Source organism: Anabrus simplex, chromosome 5 (genome assembly GCF_040414725.1).
Source record: "Anabrus simplex isolate iqAnaSimp1 chromosome 5, ASM4041472v1, whole genome shotgun sequence".
NCBI lineage: Eukaryota > Metazoa > Arthropoda > Insecta > Orthoptera > Tettigoniidae > Anabrus > Anabrus simplex.
In genome coordinates this window covers 407747384-407766657 of record NC_090269.1, presented here as the reverse complement: position 1 = coordinate 407766657, position 19274 = coordinate 407747384, and positions in this window count along the sequence as shown.

The window sequence follows — 19274 nt, the reverse complement described above, 5'->3', positions numbered from 1 at the left end:
TATTGGGTTTACAGGGCGAGTTGGCCGTGCGGTTAGGTGCGCGCAGCTGTGAGTTTGTATCCGGGAGGCAGCGGGTTCGAATCCCACTTTCGGCAGCCCTGAAAAGGGTCTTCTGTGGTTTCCCATTTTCATAACAGGCAAATGCTGAGGCTGTACCTTAATTGAGGACACGGTCGCTTCCTTCCCACTCCTAGCCATTTCCTATCCCATAGTCGACATAAGACCCGTCTGTGTTGGTGCGACTTAAAGCCACTAGCAAGAAAAAGTTATTGGGTTTACGTCCCGCTAATTATTTTTACGGTTTCGGAGACGCCGAGGTGCCGAAATTTTGTCCCACGGGAATTCCTTTACGTACTGGCAAATTTCCGACACGAGGCTGACCTATTTGAGCAACAAATATCAGCGAACTGAGCTAGGATTGAACCTGCCAACTTGGGGTCAGAAAGCCAACGCCTTAAGCGGCAATGACAATATTTTATCTACTTTGATCCAAAATCTCTCCAAGGCTTTTAGGCCTAAAAACTCGCTTATTTGCTTGTTACGAGAGAGAATGTTTCCGGTCGTTGAGCAGAATTATGCCGAAGTCCTGTCCATTTATTACAATTACACAAAAGATAGCGAGTTACACGAACCCCCATTCTAAAAGTACGTTGTTAGAAGGCATAACATGAAGAGTAAGTTGTTTTCGTTTACATAATTGCAATTGAACACCGCCCTCTCTTATCAAGCATTTGTTCTGCATTTCTTCTTTTTGAGCTTTCTGTGTACTGCAGAGAAACTTCGCAAGTATAGTGTAGTCTCTGTGAATGTTTACATGTAAGAATTTTAAACCATATCATTTTTTAATTTTTTCATTCCCCGCTGGCCCCATAAAGCTTTACGCTCTCTCTCGGGCCGGGAGAGGTGGAGAGAACCATGAGATGTGATGAATGAAGAAGGAGGGAAAGGCTTAGATAATTGGGTAGAGAAGAAAGGATGAAAATTACGGGGAATGTGTGTGAGGAGTGAAGGTTTAGATGAGAGCCCTAGGATGAGTTGAAGTGTTAGAAGGAGTAGGGTTGCGATGATTTTGCATACTGAGTTGGTGAGGAGTCTGAGGAGTTGAAGTTGCGGAGGAGGTTGGTAGAAGAAATTAGGTGGGGGATGGGGTGAACGGACGGGTTGACTAGGTTGAAATGGAGGAGGAGCTGACCGGGTGCGACGTCGTGTGTTGTTGGTAAGATGGCGAGGAATTGTTTGGGAGGGGTGCGAGAGAGTTGTACTTTATTGAGATGGCGATAGATGTAGGCACCGTTGCTGATGAGTCGCTGTATACCTTCGTCTGTGAGCAGATGGAGTCGGACCAGATAGGTGGGACCAGAGGCGTTCATGATTCTACAGGCTCTGCGAGCTTGAACGCCTTCTGCCTATAGTTCGTGCAGTATGTCCCGGTCGTATAGATTAGGATCGACGCCGCGGATTACGCAGCTATACATAGCTTGAGAAGATAGTGGTGTCAGCGTTGATGATGCGGCGGCAGCTGAAGTGGCGACAGGCGTGAAAGGTCCTTCGTCTGCGGCGTGAGAAACAGGTGGTGGCTGTGATAATATCTGCGGTGGTGCGGTTGCTTCGACGGCGGATGCTGCGTCGGGTTTCTGAGGACTAGGTTGAGCAGGGGTTGGAAGGTTAGGGAGAGTAGAAGTATATTTGCGGGTGACGGGCGTTGAAGGTAACTGGGCGGTTCATGGTATGGAGGCAAGGGACACGAAATCGTAAGAAGAGGCGAAGGATGGGAATACGTGAGATTCGTGATGGGAGTGTAGGTAAAGTTGAACATGGAGGTAGTCATGGTGTTGGTAGTCATAATGGATAGAGGGGTACGTAATTTCTGGAGGCTCCTGACTTCGAAGTTTTAATGTAGGCCGTTTTGCTTGCTTGTAGCCGGATGGGAGCTGAAGTATAGAATGATGTGGAGGCACCCGGCCGATGAAGAAAATCAGGAGATTTGTCTGCAAAAAGATGAGATGTCCGCGTCCTCTTTTGTTGCAAACCATATCAATATACACACAATTTTAAAAGTCTCCTATTAATATTGACGAGCACAGCGGAGCGAGATGGTTGCCAAACAGTTGAGATTTCAACATGCTCCGCTGGCTGCAGGGATGCTCTCGCGGACGGTGGCGCTGCTGCTACATCTAGTGTATTATTTAATAACTATGTGGTTATAAAGAACATCGTCTTTGATAAAACTCGATTGTGATGCTAATTATTTATTGTTTATCACATGAAACGCCATCTGTTGGTCATTTTGTGTACTTTATTTTGGTGTAAATAAATCCCCATGTCATGCCAAACATGATTGTCAATTATTACCTCTTCTTCTGCATCTATTTACCCTCCAGGGTAGGTTTTACCCCCGTACTCAGCAAGGGATCACACGTCTACCGCCTCAAGGCCAGTGTCCTGGAGCTTCAGATTCTGGGTCAGGGGATACAACCTGGGAGGATGACCAGTACCTCGCACAGGCGGGCTCACCTGCTATGATGAACAGGGGCCTTGTGGGGGGAATGGGGGTATTGGAAGGGATAGTCAAGGAAGAGGGAAGGAAGCGTCCGTCGCCTTAAGTTAGGTACCATCCCGGCATTTGCCTGGAGCAGAAGTGGGAAACCACGGAAAACCACTCTGTACCTCCAATATTCCATGAAGTATCGCCTCGTCAATGTTAACGGACTTTTGAGTCACAGAATATTGTAATAACGCCGGAACAAAATGTCATATCGATTAGAACGGTACAGGCGAGAAACAAATCAGGGTCATACTGGGGAATTTTTTATGAGGGGAAATTGAAAGTTCCCAGGCGTACAAATATTTCAGTGAATGTGAATTCGCCGTGCGGAAAGGTTCACGTAGCTGTGAGTTTACATTCGGAAGATGGCGGTTTCAATTCTCACAGTCGGAAACCCTGAGGATGGGTTTCCCTTGTTTCCCGTTGTGACACCAGGCAAATGCTGGGGCTGTATCGTAATAAATGTCACAGACACTGCATTCCCAATCCTAGCCTATTCCTATTCTTGCATTACAGAGAACCTGTGATGTGTTGGTATGGCGTTAAGCCTATAGCGAAAAACAAAAACAAAACAATAAGTACATAAATTTACCTCGAAAAGTAATATAATTTTTTTGTCGCTTGAATGTGGTGATTGGTAATCTTGAACGAATCTTGAAAATAGCATAGAATCCCATGTTTTGAGCAAAAATGTCTACTTTCGGAGTAAATATTTCCACTTATCACTGATCTCAATTAAGGGCTGTTGCGGGATGTCGTCCTACTGTTCTTTGGAGGTTTGAATTTCACATTTATAGGATTGGTATCAATCAATCAATCAATCAATCAATCAATCAATCAATCAATCAATCAATCAATCAATCAATCAATCAATCAATCAATCAATCAATCAATCAATCAATCAATCAATCATGACTGATCTGCTTTCAGCGCACTCGCCCAAGTCGTAAATAGCTTATCTGTTGTTCACCTAGACTTTTCTTAGATAACTGCTAAAAATTTGGAAATATATTGGTCATCTCCCTGGGTGAATTATTCCAATCCCTAACTCCTCTTCATATAAAAGAATATTTGTCCCAATTTCTCCTCTTGAATTCCAAGTTTACCTTAATATTGTGATCTCCCCTACTTTTAAAGACACCACTCTACTGATTTCGTTCCACGCCACCTCTCCAACGACAGCTCGGTACATACCACTTAGTCGAGCAGCTCGTCTCCTTACTCCCTAGTCTTCCCCTTGCAAACTTTGCAAATTTTGTAACGCTACTCTTTTGTCGGAAATCTCTCAGAACAAATCGATTTGCTTTTCTTAGGATTTTTTCCAGTTCTCGAATCAAGTAATCCTGATGAGGGTTCCATTCACTGGAATCATACTCTGGTTGGGGTCTTACCAGAAACTTGTTTACCATCTCTTTTACATGCTTACCACAGCCCCCATAACCATGTGCAGAGACCTGTAGCCTTTATTTACAATCCCGTTTATGTGATTACCCCAATGACGATCTTTCCTTCTATTAACACCTAGGTAATTTCAGTAATTCCTGTAAGGAACGTTCACCCCGTTAACACAGTAATTAAACCTGACAGGACTTTTCCTATTAGTGAAACCCACAACCTGACTTTTAACCACGTTTATGATCATGACATTGCCTACTGTCCATGTTAAAATATTTTCGAGTTCTTTTTTTGCAGTTGCTCGCAGTCTTATAACTTATTTACTACTCTATACAGAATAACATCATCTGCAGGAAGGCTTATCTCTGAGTCTGGTCCTTTAATTATATCATGTATATATAAGAAAACATGAAGGTCCAATAAGAGTGTCTTGAGGAATTCTCCTCTTAATGGTTACAGGAGCAGATAATGGTTCACCTAGTCCAGTTATCTGAGTCCTTTTATCCAGAAGTATAGCCACCCATACAGTCACTCTTTTGTCTAGTCCAATTGCACTCATTTTGGCCTGTAGTCTCCCTTGATCTACCCTGTCAAATGCCGTGGATAGGTCAATTGTGGCATAGACCCCATAGATCTCCCACTGATCCAGAAGTGCTATTACATACCAGACCTCCAGGCGCACTGAAATACATGTACAAACCGATCCTATAAGTGAAATTTTCACACCATTGATGACAGACTGACTGCATACCTCAGTCACTTTCATATCGTCGAAGACAGTGACGAGACTCAAGACAGATCAATGAAAGTTACACATTTGATCTAGCCCAAAGTATAAGATCAAGCGCACTGTAACCACAAAGTCTCACCAGCAAAGGCATGCACAATTGATTAGACAACCGAATTATAATATAAGGCGTGATCACACATGTTTCGTTTGAGGGCGTTGCTGCAGCGGACATGCAAAGCAACGCGACTGCGATGCGGGTAAATAAGCACGGACATGTAGGCAAAGCGACTAGTGCAGCAGTCATGTCGTGCTGATGTGCGTGCGTTAAATGCGGCCACATGAACTATGACGAAGTTATTACCAAATGCGTCCAAACAGGACCAACGTGCTGTTATTCTGTTCTTGGCTGCCGAAGGACAAACACCCGAGGTTATCCATCGGGAGAATGAAGACTGGGTATGGGTAGCATGTCTATTTTTATTTTTTTGCTAGTTGCCTTACGTCGCACCGACACAGATACGTCTTATGGCGACGATGGGACAGGAAAGGGCTAGGAGTGGGAAGGAAGCGGCCGTGGCTTAATTAAGGTAAGTACAAAGTACAAGTACTTTGCCTTGTGTGAAAATGGGAAACCACGGAAAACCTTTTTCAAGGCTGCCGACAGTGGGGTTCGAACCTACTATCTCCCGAGTACTGGATACTGGCCGCACTTAAGCGACTGCAGCTATGAAGCTCGGAAGCATGCCTATCAAAAACCACCATTGTTGAATGGTGCACCAAATTCCGTGTTGGTCACGTTTCGATATAAGATGCCTTTAGATCTAGGAGGCCAGCCTCATCCATTTCGCACAGTGAAAGCAGGTGGTGGATGAGGCCTATTTTCCTGATCTCTCCCCATTCGGTCCCCTCAATGAGGCCTTGAAGGCTCGATGCTTCCTGTGTGACGAGGATGTGCAGCAGGCGGTTACGGTGTTTTACCGCACGGGGAACTTCAACCTGGTGTGTCGGTGGGATGAGTGCTTCCAGGTTCACGGCGATTTTGCCTAATTGGCATACCGTACAAAGACTGTACGGCCTTCGGACGGAAATTCTTGATAGCCCCTTATAGTTATTTCAGCGGCGAAAAATACGAGTATAATGTGCTCGGGAATGATCAGAGTACACTAAACTTGAAAATAGAAATATTTCTATGAAATGATACTACCGTATGACATAACGTTAAATATTACAGAGTACAAATGACCAGAGTCTAAGAAACACACCGCTTAATTTTGAGCGCTGTATGAAAGAACAATTAGGGTCACACTGGATCATCGAAATAGGGATCAGGGTCTGAAAAGCACATTAACTGTAATGCCCTCGTTATTGAAATGAATGAATATTTTCCGAAAATTCATCTGGTTTGTGCTTAGAGAGGATTGTTGCGCTATTTTACTTACTCTGATAAATAAACTCCATCAACCACCATAAAATATTCGTTGATTCTTTCAGAGGAGCGAACTAGGAGTAGGCTGAAAAGAGTTCGACATTAATTAAGGTACAGCACCAACATTTAGGAAGACCGTATTCAGAATTGCAGAAGGTGTGCTCCGGATCCACAACCTCCCTAATAAAATATTTACACATACAAAACTCGTACCCACCCAGTCAAAGTGCTCCAAGACAACTAATCATTTCTTCAAAACTCTGTAATAAAATGAAGATAATTAATTTTAAATACAATCCTTGCACGAAATGAAAATGAAAAAATTCTCGGACGAATGGTTTTAGGAGTATCCTGTAGATTCTAACCGACGACTCGCTGTGATGCTGGAGAAAAAGGCTCAGCTGTTGGAAGCTGAGCAGAGCTCTAAAACAAACGGAACGCCACTCATACATTCGTTTCCTCAACGTTCTTGCGTTCTCGTTAGAAGTAACTGCGTTTGCCTTATAATGATAGTCCAACAAACATGAACTGTGAGTCTGCGATAATCTTGCTATGGTTCAATTAGTGTTAACCACTTTCAACCACTCACAGGGGCTCGAAATGAGAAGTTGTTATACCATTCACTACCGTTCAATTCTCGGTAAAAGTAGCCAATAAGAATAAGAATAAGAATAAGAATAAGAATAAGAATAAGAATAAGAATAAGAATAAGAATAAGAATAAGAATAAGAATAAGAATAAGAATAAGAATAAGAATAAGAATAAGAATAAGAATAAGAATAAGAATAAGAATAAGAATAAGAATAAGAATAAGAATAAGAATAAGAATAAGAATAAGAACAAGAACAAGAACAAGAACAAGAACAAGAACAAGAATAAGAATAAGAATAAGAATAAGAATAAGGATAAGAACAAGAACAAGAACAAGAATAAGAATAAGAATAAGAACAAGAACAAGAACAAGAATACGAATAAGAATAAGAATAATAATAAGAATAAGAATAAGAATAAGAACAAGAACAAGAACAAGAACAAGAATAAGAATAAGAATAAGAATAAGAATAAGAATAAGAATAAGAATAAGAATAAGAATAAGAATAAGAATAAGAATAAGAATAAGAATAAGAATAAGAATAAGAATAAGAATAAGAATAAGAATAAGAATACCAAACAACAACCGGGCGAGTTGGCCGTGCGGTGTGGGACGCGCAGCTGTGAGCTTGTATCCGGGAGGTAGTGGGTTCGAAACCCACTTTTGGCAGCCCTGAAGATGGTTTTCCGTGGTTTCCCATTTTCTCACCAGGAAAATCCCGGGGCAGTACCTTAATTAAGGCCACGGCCGCATCTCCATAAGACATATCTGTGTCGGTGCGACGTAAAGCAAATAGCCAAAAAATAGAAACAACACAGGGCGATGTTCGAAATGTTGAAGCTTTCAAATATCAAGGAGAGTGCCTAGATATGAAGAACAATGAAAAACAGTGTGTGGAGGCAGAATTGATGAAAATGAAGGCAGCCTACATGGAGACTATTGAGATATACGACAACGGAGCATTATCATGGGGAGCTAAGATCCAACACTACCAAACACTGAGCTTGAGAAATAAAGCCTTAAAACGAGAACTGAGGAATCTAGAACGAAGGACAGAGAGAAAGATCTTAGGAACCATTAAAAAGGGAGGAACATGGACGGTCAGAATAATTGAAGATCGGCATAACAAGGTGGACAAACTAAGAGACCTCATCAGGAAGAGGAGCCTGACTTCCTTCGTTCGCCTGTTGCGTGTGTCTGACAGCAAACAGATCCTAACACAAGTTTGGAATCTCAAAGGTAAACACAGATGGTACCAAGAAGTAGATGATGAATTGAGGCTGAGCGGAATAACTGAACAAGATATCCTAGATATACGCATCTTTAAATAAATATCCAGGATTGGAGGTTACCTGAAGATGAGGTGAAAGCAGCGAAACGACTTCCCTGCTCAGAGGACAGAAGCAACGCTTACAATAAGAGAATGATGACATGAGGGAAAGGATACATGAACATGTTTGGAAACATAAGTAAACGTGTTTCACTGAGACCGTAACGATGTTAAAAAACATAATAATAATATTATAATCATAATAATAGAGCGATTTGGCCACGCAGTTAGGTTTTCGCAGCTTTGAGCGTACATTGGGGAGACGGTGGATTCGAATCCCGTCATCGGCAGCCTGGGGCTATAGCTTAATGAAAGTCACAGTCGCTATGTCCTCAATCGTAGCCCGTTTCCATTCTCGCGTTGCTAAAATCCTTCGCTGTGTTAGTGCACCGTTACGCCACTAGCACTAATGCCGGGATGAATGGTTCAGACTGTTATTGCGCTGGCTTTCTGAGCCCAAGTTGGCAGGTTCAATCCAGGCTCACTCTGGTAGTATTTGAAGTTGCTCGAATAGGTCGGCCTCGTGTTGGTAGATTTTGTTGCACATTAGAGAACTCCTGTGATAAAATATTCCGGCACTTCGGTGTCCCCCAAAACCATTAAAGGATTTATTGGGTTGTAAGAACAAAACCATTATTTCAGAAATTATGTTCCGAGAAGGAAGCCATAACATAATTTGTGGTTACATTCCAGGGGTTCCATTTTTGATTTAAAGGCCAAAGGCAGGCATTTATACAAGTGGAGGCACATGCTTCGCCTAGTGCACTGTCATTGCATTCGCCTATATTTGAGCCTTGCAGTGGTGACACAATGACGCACTAGCCGCCAGCGTCTTGGACAGGTATAGCAACCCAACTGATGAGCCCACTGCTACACTGGAGCGAAACGCTAGTAATTTTAAGATTGAAAAGATGTAAGAGCTTAAATATTTTTAAGGGCTACTTTGCTTTTGGTTTTTGTTTTTTAAGGTGAAAAGGATGAAGAGGCGGAGGACTAGATTGATAGGACATATTTTGAGATACAATAGCCTGTTGAAAACCGTACTGGAGGGAATGGTTGAAAGGAAAAGATGTCTAGGAAAACCATACCTACAATATGTACAACAAATCATGTCTGATGAAGCATGCAGAAGGTATGAAAAGATTAAGAGGAAAGCTATGAACAGGGCCGACTGGAGAACTGTCGCAGACAAATCCAGGGATTGAATGCTTAATAATAACAAGATGATGAAAATGAGGCAGATCTACGGTGTAACGGAAGCATCTCCGCATCTAACCCCGTGTTTTTATGCATGTACTGATGTAGGTGTGAGATTCTTAAAAAAATACCTCGACAAAGTTGTGACATGGATCACAATGGTGTGATGTTAAACGCGCTGAAAAGTCACGTTGTAAGTTTCACAAAGAAGAAAAGTCCTGGCAGTTTTAATTACTGCGTTGATGAGTCGGCAGTAATTTATGGGGATCACTGTAAGTACGTAAGGAGACGAACAGTTCGACTAAGCGGAATATTCCGAGCTGCCAGTGGAGAAATGGCTTGGAATGACATAATTAGGTGAATAAGTTTGAGTGTGGTTTTAGCAAGTAGGAAAGATCACAATCTGAAGATAAACTTGGCATTCAAGAAATTAAATTGGGACAAATATTGGTTTATAAGAAGAGGAATCACTGCTGTATTCTGTTGGAGAACAGCTTTTACCTTAAAGAAAGTAGATGAATATTGTTACTTTGGGAGTTGAATTACTAATGACTGCAGAAGTGAGGAAGGCCTTTCTTAAGAAAAGAAAATCGCTCACTTCGAGTATTGGTATAAGAAATAGAAATATATTTTCGAAGACTTTCGTCTGGAGCGTGGCATTGTATGGAAGTGAAACATGGGTGAAAACGAGCTCAAAAAGAAAGAAGAGACAATTTTGAAATTTGGTGTTACAGAAGAATGGGTAGATCGAATCACAGATGAAGAGATACTGAATATAATTGCTGAGAGGAGAACGATTTGGCGAATTTTGTCCAAAGAAGTGACAGGAAGATAGGACACATCTTAAGACATCCGGGAGTTGTTCAGTTAATTTTCAAGGGAGGTGTAAGCGGTAGTAGTAATATGTATAAATGAAAAGTTTAGCACAGGACAGGGTGACAGGGAGAGTCCATGGACTGATGACACAAAAGAAACATAATAGCAATATAATATTTCTCCTGGTCTGAATGTTAAAGGCACAGGTCTACGGTTCTCGGGGCACTAGGTTCGATTCCCGTTCAGGCGAACGATTTTAACTGCGTATAGTTAATTCCTCCAAAACTAGGACTGGATGTTTTCTTGCATGTTTTGATATACAAATTTCAACGTGCATTCAACACGTCGCGTACAACCACTAAAGAAACACGCAATAGTAAATATATCATTCTACCTAGGGCAGGTGTCAGGAAGAACAGCCGACCGGAAAACTGAGCCACATTATGATCAATACTGAACCTCATTAATATGGAAAGAACGGAATGAAGATTAAAAAGAAGATATAGCAGTACATTAGTTGAAGTGAGGAATAGGCCTACCTTTGAAAAAAGGACAAGTGGCTATACGGTTTGGGTTACGTAGCTAACAGCTTGTATTAGGAAGATAGTGGTTTCGAGCCCCACTGTCGGCAGCCCTGACGATGCTTTTCTATGGTTTCCTACTTTCACACCTGGCAAATGCTGTGACTGTACCTTAATTAAGGCCACGCTCGATTCCTTCGCACTCCTAGGCATTTCCTATCCCATCACTGCCATAACACCTATATGTGTCGCTGCGACGCAAAGCAGAGTGTAAACCAATGTGTGCAAAAATGTAATGAAAATTATGCAAGATTTCTAATTCCAAATATATATATATATATATATATATATATATATATATACCAGATTGAGGGCGCAGAATTTCATCTGAAGGACAATTCTTATTCCATGAGATTCAGGATACAATAAACACAAGACAATTTATATAATTACTAAGAAGGAATTAATTTTCATAAATTAGAAAAAAATACATACAGTGCACTTATCGTTATGCAAGCTTCGCTGCCATGACTAGTAATGTAACCAGCTTATAAATATGAGCGGGAAGCGAGTGTTAGGGTGTCACATGTCCTGGACATGACAGTAATGCCTTGTATGAGAACAGAAACATGCATTAAATCACAGACAAACCCTGTTGTTATCCGCATCCCAGTACCTAATTTCAGTAGCGTAAAACATTTCTGTATTAAAGAAAATTCGAGTCCTCAACCAGATGTTGTAAAGCCGTGCATGAAACTATGAACATACATAGGAAAATGTATATAATGCGAAGTGTAGACGTGACATCTGTTGCAGAAGAGACGTGTTTCAATTTTGAAAACATTCCTTAGCAGACTAAGTAAGGGTTCTCATACTACGTGAAAAGTAGTCCATTAATCAGACAGGTTGAGGTGCTTTGCCTTACAAACTCCATCCGGACACAAAAATCCAATCTTTTCTTTAATTTATGAAATGCTGGTCTCTCTAACATCACGGTGCCTTTGAAAAGTATCACACTTCTTCTCAAGCCACATTCGGAAAAAGTAACTCCCATGCCTTCAAAGAAGTACTAATACACGTAGCCTTCCCTTATGGGGCCGGTAAATGAATGAAAATATTTGGTCCCCTAGTACGACCATGATTGTTAACACAATGAATATTCCAAACAGTTTCGCCGTTCTTGCCAGTGTATTGTAGGGCAACTTCAGTGTTATGTGGTGGAATATTCTCTACGATTCTACTGATACTTCACTATCCGTCTCATGAGAATTTTCTTAAAGTTTATCCTCTTCTGCCTTGCATTCCTCTTCTGAATTTACAGCCAGTTCAGTATCTTCATCAAGTTCATCTTCACTTCCATCAAAGTGAAGCCCGCGAGCCGAAATCTACGCCCGTAAAAATGAGTCATTTCGGTCAAATTGTTTTTTTCCACACTCCTCGGTGATATCCATTTTGCTAGTAAATGAAAAATCACAACGAGTAAATAATACCATACACTTAATCTAACAGAGCCACACTCACATGGAAACACAAAAATGTATTGTGTCAGCAAGAGTCACGCATGGAAACCAATAGCCAATACCAGTACCCAACAGGAAAACTCGCCACAGCAACAGAGTTGGAGATAGACTATTCGTTTCCAAAGTCCCCAAGAACAATGAGAAAAGCGCACGTGTAAGTCACATTATTGTACAAAAAAATTAAAAAAAGTGCGGAGATATTCCCCGCGGCGTGCTCTCTCCCGTGTTAACCTACTGAGTTCGCCAGTTTTAATCACGCGCCCAGAAGAAACAAAGTATTCTAATTTTCTTGAAAATTATTATTTTTTCTGCCAATATAATTGCACCGTCGTTCTTAAGATAAAACGAAAAGCATCCCTGATTTTTTGTCAGTATTGTTCTGATACACTCTGTATAGTGTCGTACATATGGTGTATACTGTTTCGTCTTGTATGTTAAGTTTTTAAAATACTATAATTTTCCATTTAGACAATCTGTTCAATTGTATTATTTTCGGCCATGCTTAATACTGGAAAGCACTCATCTCGCTGAGCAAATCAAAAAATTTATTTTTAACATAGCACCTGTCCGGCCTCGCGGTGTAGGGGGCAACGCGTCCGCCTGTCACCCGGCGGCCCCGGGTTCGATTCCCGGGCGGGTCAGGGGCTTTGAATTGTAAATGGTTAATATCCGTGGTCTGGGGACTGGGTGTTTGTGTCGTCCTTAATGTTCCTTTCCTCACATTCAATACTTTACACTTCCGCAATTTCCATATACACCCAGGTTCATAACAGATGGTGCAAAGTAGGAACAAAAGATCTTTCTAGGCCGACGCCCCAAATAAATAGCATTTTTAAAATAACACAGCACCTCATCGCTGATTATGAAGCTAGATCCATTGTGCTTTTTACGTCCACTCACGGTTCATCTCATATATCCTTCCATCCATCTCGATCCTCTTAGTTCCGGGGGAATTTCGGAACCTCGTCAGCAATTTATTGTTTTCATTGGGATTTTTCATTTAATTCTGAATGAAACAACACATGCAGAAATTTATTTTATGGCAACGATTTACGTAGCAAGGTGGAGTGTTCGTCTATTGTTGTTGTGCTGCACTACGGCGGAGAGTTTGCACCACATGATGCTGCCATGACAGTTCTTCGCTAGTTCCAACAAGAGTCGCCTGCGTGCATAAAGTACAAGCATAACTACGGTCTCTGTTGTGAAGGGTAGTTGAATGTAGGGACAGAACTTGAGAATGTAGTAGTTTGTGAAACGGGAATATTTCAAGTTCTACCAAAAATTAGGCCAATCCGCTGGCGAAACATTTGATATTATGCAGTTCAAATCGTCCGGATCACCACGACGAAAACAAAGTCGCGAAAATACAGGTCAAAAGACTGTGTGATCCTTGAACTGTTAGCGCCAGTCCACAAATATACTCACTGTATTACCTACACAGGTGTACACTGTGTCACCTACATTGTTGGTGTCAGTCAAAGAAGTTATTGGCTGTCGTACATGAGTGCAAGCCGTGTTGACAGCACTGTAGGCGTCCGTCCACCAATATTACTTCTTGTCTGTAGTAGTATTCTAACCAACAATTCATTCCTCACTTCATTCCTTCCCTCTTTCCTTCCTTCTTTCCTTCCTTCTTCAGCTCTTCACTGATATTTGTTGGGTCCCTAAAGCTACCCAGGCACACTTTAATCTTGAATCTCTCAACCCACGATCGCCCGGGATTCAAACCTCAGTCTCCCGTGTGAGAAGACAATATCAAATCCACTGAGCTAATCATGCCCCTCTCTTCTATCCTACAACTATCATGATCAAAGAAGCGTCTATATCAGCCCATGATATACTCCAAAATATTTTCCGTTCCATGAAACAGATACCAAGAACTTCGAATAGACTTGAGGCTTATTTTTATGGTGTTCCTATAATTAGTTGAATTGGTTCCCGTGAGTTTCGGGCTTTGGATTTTATTTAATTGTCCCTTTGGCACTTACATTTCTGCAGACAGCTTCAGATTGGGCAGAATTTTCAAGTTCAACGGAATGTACTAGTAATTGCTATGAAATATTTTACAGCAAACAAACTGGACAGTTTTACACCGCACAAGCTAGTACATTCCAATTGATAGATGTCCGGAAGAAACTCTAGTGCGACACGTACTTCAAAATATGGAGAAGCGAAAAAACGAAGCCTAAAAATTACAAAAGTATAATATTCATAAGTGGAGTGAGTAGTTTAAAGAAGGAAGTTTAATTAAAGTTCCTTATTGCAATCATATTTTCTAAATGTTTACCATCAAAAAATTAGACCATATTTTAGACCTGACCTCATTTTGACTTATAATTTATTTGTTTCATCTCATACTTGGTGCAATAAGTTTGATACCTTACAATAACATTTTAACCATACCCACTGAAATAACTATAGGAAGTCGGCAATCTGTTGAAAATAAGAAGGAAATGTTTATTGAGGAAGCAGCTACTGTACAGTCCTTTCAACACCTTCGGAATAAACTGGAGTGTTTTCTAGAAAATGGTTCGAAACCGACCGTTTTGGGTGATTTCCGACTGAAGGGTAGTTACGAAAAGAGTTTCAACTTTGAGCTGGGAAGATTTTGGAGTAACGGGATGAGTTGTTCGGAGCTCTCAGAGGAAGGATTAGCTTAGAATGGCGTGAGTAGTGGAATAAGCTGGGGTTGAGTTTTTAGGAGTAGGAAAACAAATAGTATGAAGATAAATTTGGAATTCAAGACAATAAGTTGGAACAAACCTACGTTTATAAGAAGATCGATAGGTCAATAAATTTCCAATTACCTTGAAATCCTATAAGGGAAATCTGGTTAAATAACTGATAAGGAATGTGCCACCTTGAGCGACAGCCCTAAATACGTATAAGTGGCGATTTATGGTCGTTGACCACGGGTCGAAAGGAGGCAGATGTAGTCGGATTTTTGGAGGATCATAATAGGTCCATCCGACGCTTCACGTGGGAAGATGCAGGCATGTAAAGTACGTCTTGTGACACATCTGGTGTTTTCCGGAAGATGTTAATGAAATAACAGCCGTAGAACATCCAAAAGAGATCCTATTTTTGTTGTCCTCTCGTGCAGTACCACGGAAAGTGGAATTTGATGCGTAAACAGCATCGAGAGGGTAATCAAAATGTTTGCCCAAGATGACTGAGGACATGTAATAATAATAATAATAATAATAATAATAATAATAATAATAATAATAATAATAATAATAATAATAATAATAATAATAATAATAATCATAACACCGTGTGGTTAGGAGCGCGCAGCTGTGAGCTCGCATTCGGGAGATAGTGGGCTCGAACCCCACTGTCGGCAGCCCTGAAGATGGTTCTCCGTGGTTTCCCATTTTTACACCAGGCAAATGCTGGCTGGGACTATACCTTAATTAAGGCCACGGCCGCTTTCTTCCCATTCCTAGGACTTTCCTCTCCCATCGTCGCCATAAGACCTATCTGTGTCGATGTGACATAAAGCAACTAGCAAAAAATTATTATTAATAATAATAATAATAATAATAATAATAATAATAATAATAATAATAATAATAATAACAATATGAAGCCAGAATGCCTATATGCAAGCGAGTGTCTGGCATTAAACTATAATTTAGATAAGCTAGAAATACTAGAAAGGTGAATCATGAGGAAACTATTAGGCCCACAAAACACAGCAGAAGGTTGGAAATTACGAAGTAATGCTGAAATATATCAAAAAATAGAAAATATATCAGATGTAATGAGGAAAAGGAGACTTATGTTTTTTGGACATTTTTATCGAATGCAAGATAGTAGATTAACCAGTAAGATTTTCAGATATTTGTGGAGTAAGAAATCAACGACATGCTGGGTCAATGAAGTAAGAAAGGATTTAGAAAAAAACAATATAACAACAGAAGAAATAAATAATGGAGAAGGCTTTCGGGAAAAAGTATTGAAAATAGAAGGATTCCAAGGTAGGAAAGTAAAAAACACTGGTTCAAAGTGGTCTGAAGACAGAAAGAAGGAACATAGTGAACAGATGAAAGCGTACTGGAAGAAAAGGAAAGAACAAAGAAGAAGGAATTGAAATTGGCACGTGGTCCTCTGGTGGCCCATTCGAAATAATAATAATAATAATAATAATAATAATAATAATAATAATAATAATAATAATAATAATAATAATAATAATAATAATAATAATAATAATAATAGTAATAATAATAATAATAATAATAATAATAATAATAATAATAATAATAATAATAATAATAATAATAATAATAATAATAACAATAATAAGTACAACCCGAATATATCGGCTGTAATAGGTTAGAATGCAAACTTACTGAAGCGAGTAACAAGTATAGACCATTCGGCACAACGGTTATGCTTTGAGCTTTGCATAAACATTAGGGGTAAAGTCCATCACATCGCCTAAAATTTATGTTACTCTCGCTACATTACGGAAGAGCGGACCAGACGATACTTCCTAATAATCAAATTACTTTTCATTACAACCTATTACTGTATACAATTCCGGTGAATAATAATAATAATAATAATAATCATCATCATCATCAACATAAAGTTCTTGCTTTCGTTTCAGAGAAGTAAACACTGTATCGCCGGTAGCCAGCTTCTGCCAGGACGGATGAGTGCAAGCGCAATCCATCTTAAGAGCTCTTATTCTCTGTTTGTAGCTCGGAAGAAAAGAAGGACGCTACATCCTTCCCCCTCCCACTCTTTTCCATAATCCATTCTCAGATATTCTTTTGTTTCGGCCTGCCTTTTGTCGTGCTCAGTACGCAGGCGAGGATAAAAGAAAGATGTGACACGACTAAAATCCTATCTTCCGCCATATTGACTGCAGGCAAGGAATTTTAAAGGAGCTAGTATTTAATTGCAGCAGAAGAACACGTCCGTTTATCGTAAAACAAGGACAATGTAGCCGATAAAGTCGCTAAAGAATTCTCGGCATGGTGCTGTGGGGCTTTTATGAACTATAAAGTGCTTACTATCTACCTCAGAACAGTGGAATTCACGATGTTCCCTCATTCACACAGGAGATTACGTCATTAAGCAAGCAGAATGTTGGTTGTTACACAGTAGTAATCCTCTCGTGGAAACGGTCATAGTTCTTCATAAAAGGGGAAAATCATGAGACCGTCAGCTTGTGGCTATTTGAGAAGCGCTCAGACAAAACCTAAACTGACCCTTAGATGCAAACTTTCAGGAGGAAAGAGACAAGTAAATGGTCTGGAGCTGGAGCTTCAAATGTCGACGTCTAAGATGCAATACCTCTTCCTGCCCATTATTTTCCTTAAAGACTGGTCATGCCTCTCAGCGTCGTGCGTAGAATGTATGCAGTCCAGCAGAACTATTTCCGTTGTGTTTGATTTGGCATGCGTGCGTATAAAGGAAAATTAACATTAAGTACAGTATATAGCAGGAGTTCCTAAATTTGTCATGTAAAGATCCACTCCTACAGTACTGTGCGGTAAGGTTCATTTTCCTTTACACATAGCCATGAGAAAATGAACACAATGAAAATAGTTCTAGTGGACTCCTTATCTACAATTACCTGGGCAGGCGTGACCTGTCTTAAGGAAAATAATGGATAGGATGATTATTGGGACATGCGAGGTATTGCTTCTTAGGTGACAATTTGCTGATTTTCGGACAATGTTAATAGATACAAGGAAGCTCTCCGTCTACATAATACGGAGCAAATTAAATGACAATTAAATATACATTTGTACAAGAACGGAATGTTCGGTTTTGCCCTAACAGTAAGCGACGTTTTTGTTTTTAGCCCAGAACCTATTCTCTTTTGCTTATGCTAACAGGGCTTGTACCACACCATTCTTCTCTAGATGAAGAAAACTGAGGGCAGAGGAAGTCACGTGACAAAAATTCGGCTTGGGATGTGTGGTTCGGACATGTTCTTATTTGCTCGATCCGATCGTGAGGATATGGAATGTCTGCTTTAGCTCTGATGTACATTTGTATATCTTCAATATTAGACGGATTCAATCTATACAAGTCAGATTTTAGTTGAGAAACAGATTCTTATGATATTAACATATCAATACTTAATTTTTTGAATTTTTAGGCATTTATTTCCATGTATCACTGAAACGATATCTGTCTATTTGTCTGTTTACCTTCCGAAATGGCGTCATGCCTAAACCGGCTTATGTAATTTCATGAACTTTTCCACTAACGTTTTCAGAGAGTGCTGTCGTATGACTATGTTATGTTTTAACTTGACTTAAAGAAATTTTTATATATTAGACTATATTATATTATTTAAATTAAAAATTCGCATAATTGCTTAAAATGAGATGGATTTTGTCTGATTTTCACTGAGTCACGTTAAAACTACAGTGCCAATTCAATTGAATTTGGCGTGCACATATACCTTCTTAAGTCTGATTTTCAAATAATTGATCGTTTCAAAAGATAGGAACTTACTGACCATACGAAAATTTTATCCACGAATAACCAAAAGGCAATTGGTCTCTCCTATTACAAAATAAAGGTGAGAACAATTTATTTTATGATGTCCTCTTACGTGTTCATGCAGTATATGAGGTCATTAAGTAATTAGAGTATTAGTACAGCGAAACTTCTCAGTGGTAGACATCTTTGCACATTGGCAAAATAACTCGCGAGCTGACCGTGCGGTTGACATCACGTAACTGTGGGCTTGCATTCGGGAGTTCGTGGGTTCGGATCCCAGCATCAGCAGCCATAAATGCGGTTTCCCGTGGTTTTCAACTTCACGCCAGGCAAATGCTGGAGATGTACTTTATTATTATTATTATTATTATTATTATTATTATTATTATTATTATTATTATTATTATTATTATTATTATTATTATTGCACCGAGGGTGAACGTGATCCCTCCCGTTGAAATGTACGCCTTATAGAAGGCCATCTGTGCTGCAAATCCTAAACTATGCATCACAAGATACTCGGACCTTTAACCTTTATAAGTTTCTACTATCGGCCTATATGCCCCCTCCGGCGGGATTACGATCAATTACCTTTAAAGGGAAATTTCAATTTTCAATATTTGTAAATCTTAAGAGTTTGTAGATTGTTTTTTTTATGTACTAAGATTTTCAACACTTCTACGGCTTTCTTCTTCCTTAGTTATAAACAATCAGGAAAGTTTTGTGTA